This window comes from Mauremys mutica, chromosome 12, assembly GCF_020497125.1.
Source record: "Mauremys mutica isolate MM-2020 ecotype Southern chromosome 12, ASM2049712v1, whole genome shotgun sequence".
In the NCBI taxonomy this organism is placed as follows: Eukaryota; Metazoa; Chordata; order Testudines; family Geoemydidae; genus Mauremys; species Mauremys mutica.
This window is the reverse complement of record NC_059083.1, coordinates 36,955,010-36,958,993: the sequence shown is the minus strand read 5'-3', so window position 1 is coordinate 36,958,993 and position 3,984 is coordinate 36,955,010. Positions and strand designations below refer to the sequence as shown.

The 3,984-nt window shown below is 39.6% G+C and overlaps 1 pseudogene; it reads right to left on the bottom strand.

Annotated features, from left to right (window-relative positions):
• Positions 1-473: 473 nt before the first annotated feature.
• LOC123346234 lies at positions 474-1,400 on the bottom strand (annotated as a pseudogene).
• Between the last annotated feature and the right edge of the window lie 2,584 nt (positions 1,401-3,984).

The window sequence follows — 3,984 nt, the reverse complement described above, 5'->3', positions numbered from 1 at the left end:
TTTTCTGGATTGTAAGCAAAGTGATTTCAATGCTTGTGGAGCTCCATCAAAAGTGCGAGAGTGCTAAATGTCAGAAGCAAGTATCTCGTAAAATGGAGAAATATATCATATCAGGCTAGTTTACATACACAAAGAACAAGGGCCTGATCCTCATTGAAAAGAAGACCCCTTTCCATCATTCCAGCAGTGTAAAGAGGTCTTTAAGAGCTTGTAAATTACAGTCACACCCATTTTAAGGCCCATTTACAGTGCCAAAAGAATCCAAAGTTGACTTATTTTGAATGACATTCAGTCCCAGTAATATAGTTTCCAAATTTTGGGCCAAATTCTCCATTATTATTATTATTATTATTATTTGATTACATTTAGATAGCAGAAAGGATTTATTTACTATTAGTATGCTTTGATGGTTCACTTGATTTCCCCTCGCTGGCTGCCTAAATCAGTGATATCCAGGCCATTGGACAATAACATCATGTCTTACTGAAAGCCATTCTCAAGATGTCCTTGACTTCTTTATTCCTTAGAGTGTAAATGAAAGGGTTAAGCAATGGTGTCTCAATAGTACTGAAGACAGAGACAATTTTCTTCATGTCCAGTGAGTTCTGTTTAGAAGGCTCGACGTACAGGAAGATGGCACAGCCATACAATATAACCACAATGGTGAGATGGGCAGAGCAAGTGGAAAAGGCCTTTTTCTGGCCTTGGGCAGATGGGAGTCTCAGGATGGTGGAGATGATGTAAATGTAGGAGACCAGGGTGACTGCACAGGAGCCCAGGATGACAATAAAGCAGATAGAAATGTACACCATCTCAAAAAGGCGTGTGTCTGTGCAGGAGAGCTCTATCCAAGAATCTATGTCATAGAAGAAATGTTTGATGACTCTAGGGCCACAGAAGGACAACCTAGTGATCAGAAATGCTGGCACAGAAATAGTCAGAAAGCCACCTACCCATGAGCCAATGGCCAACTGAGTGGACAAGGTGCTGTTCATGATGGAGCTATAGCGCAATGGGTGGCATATGGCCAAATAGCGATCATAGGCCATGACGGCCAGGAGTAGAAATTCAGTGCAGCCTAGGGAGAAGACAATGTACATTTGCAGGAGGCAGCTGAGGAAGGAGACGGTCTTGCTTTGGGACACGAGATTGGTAAGAGTCTTGGGGATGTTAGTTGTGGTGAACTAGATCTCCAGGAAGGAGAGATTGCAGAGGAAGTAGTACATAGAGGTGTGGAGGTGACGGTGGGTCCCCACTAAGGATATGATGGTGATGTTTCCTGTGAGTGTCAGGAGGTACATCAACAAGAATAGTATGAAGAGTGAGATCTGAAAATAACGTGAGCCAGGGAACCCAAGCAGAATAAATTCCTTCACATTGGTTTGATTTCCCTTCACCATTGGGGCCAGGTGGTGTACCTGCAAAAGAGATGAGACCATAAAGGGAAGATGAAGAAATACACAGGTGATTTTGTTAGAGGCAGGTCATTGTTGACAGACAACAAACTGAGCAGTCACATATATATCAGGATTCTGAACACAATTTGTATGGTGTAGTGAACATTTAACTTTCAATGGGAAACCCTCAGCATGTGATCAGCTCAGGGCATTAGACAGAGATGGGCACCCATTTGGCTACCAGAGCTGGAAACAGAACCCAGGCATCCAGATTCCCAGATTCTTTTTCCGAGCAGTTAGAACACACTCTGCACCCCGAGCCTGAAACAGCACCCAAGATTCCTGGCTTATATTTTCAAAAGAGACTATTGATCTGGGGGTGCCTCTCTTTTTGGATGTCTGCTTCAAGACATCTTAAAGGAAGGGCATGGCCTTCAGTGGGCAACTTGGGCCCCTGACTCTAGCAACAAAAGGACAGGCCACTGTTGTCGCTGTTGATGATGATGGTGATACCCTCCTATTTGACTTATACCTCCTCTGAACCATTGGTAATCGTGATGGTACCATAGACTTCCAGACTCCATTCACCTCTCATTTTGGTCATACTTTATAATAAGGTTCGATTAATGAATAATTGATCTTTTAATAAATGCTTGAGCAATTTGTATTGATTCCACCTCTCAAAATATGTTGCTTACAACCCTGACTGATTATCATTTGTAAAGCTTTCTAATGATGCGCTTATAATTATCTGGAGCATATACTGCTCATGTCTCTAATGTACTTGTAATCTACTAATTGCTTACAAGAAGCCTTGGAAAAATTCATTTTTTAAATAATTTCAATGGATAATAATGTTTATTTTTGTCTTCATTTTGAATTTTTGCACAATTGTGCAGAAGTATTTAAGCATTTTGATTTTATTTTATCAACTAAATTTCTACAGTTTGAGAACTTATGGCAGGGCCAGAAAATGGGGGTGGGGTGGTGGGGCACCATCAGGCAGTAATTGTTCAATTAACATACATGATGAGAAGTTGTCAAGTAATATTTGCCTTACTTTGCCTACTTGATAAAAATCTAAGCCATCCAAGCCTATTTAGAAAGCTTTTATAAATAGTGCCCTAATACAAACTGTGATCCCATTTTCTTCAGTTTAATGAGCCCCTCTGCAAACTGGGCTTTAGTATGTTTTCTCAAGGGTAACTGAGATGAACTTAGTAAATAATTATGTTGATGGTACACAAGATGGAATGGACTCCATGTCCTTCTTTCTGAAATGTGCTGACTACAGAGCTTTTTCATTCTTTCTTTTCTTTTCTTCTTGGCAAAACCTTATTTTTTTCTCTCTAAATACATCAGATCAGATTTGTAGTAAATATGGGGGAAGATTGTTTTATTTTGGAAAGTGTAGAGTCTGCATTACAAAACTACAATTATTCTGCAAGACACCAAGAAGGTGAAACTGATCCGAAACTGACTAGAAACACAAGAGAAATTGTATAACATGCTTTTATATTGTAGTGTAAGCACAATGCAGAAGCACAGGCTGGCATTCTCAAAGTACCCTGAGGGAACTGGTCACCCACATATATTGCATTTCAGTGGGATTTGTTCATCTAACTCCTTTAGACACTGGTGAAAATCCTAGCTTAAAAAACCTCAGCACAAACAATGAAAAGAAAATCAGAATGCAAAATGTGTTCTGTTCAAGGAATCTAAACTAGTATTAATTTAAATGTTAGGAATAATAATAACAAGAAAACATTCTGATTTCACTTAAACTTGTGTAAATCCTACATATTCTGGGAAAATATTCAAAACATACTCACTGTGTTAGATCTGTGGATGTATCCAGCACTGGGGGGTGGGGGGAGGGGAATGATATCACATCAGATGTAGAGGAAACTGATCTCTGAACATGGAGAGAAAACCAATACCGCTATTATTTTTAAAAAAAAAACCAGAAAATAATGCTGTTTCTCTAACACACACTCTTTGAAACCTGTCAAAAGGCTCTAGCTCCCAGCCTGCCCTAATGGAGTCAACCATCAACTACCCTTAATAAATCATTTGCATATCTCTTCATATACCTATAACTGAAAATAAACAATCTATATCGTATCCGCTACTGTCTACTTAATTGCTCTGTTCAGGCAAAATAAAAGTGTTTGCTTCAAGGAGGTTTATTTCATCTGCTCAGAGGCAGCCGTGGGACATGATCTTCAGAGAAATCCACAGACTTTCTCAGGAACTTTGAGTGCTTTGCTTGTGGAGTCATTAAATAAATAACTCAAGGGCCAGTCCTCAAATTCCTATGTCCCCATGTGGGTTTTTTGAACTCGTACACATACCTTCATAGAGTTCCTCTGCACTGAATTCTGAACAACTTTCACATGCTCGTTCTGTGTGTCAAACCTCCATCCATTATTCTTGGATCTTGTCCCAAAGAGAGTTGGCTGAAGAACAGAGCACAATAAGACATATTCTTTTGCCAGACAAAAAATAACAATAATACTTCACTCTTATGTGGTGCTTTAAATCAGTAGATCTCAAAGCACTTTACCAAGGAGGCCAGGATCATTAT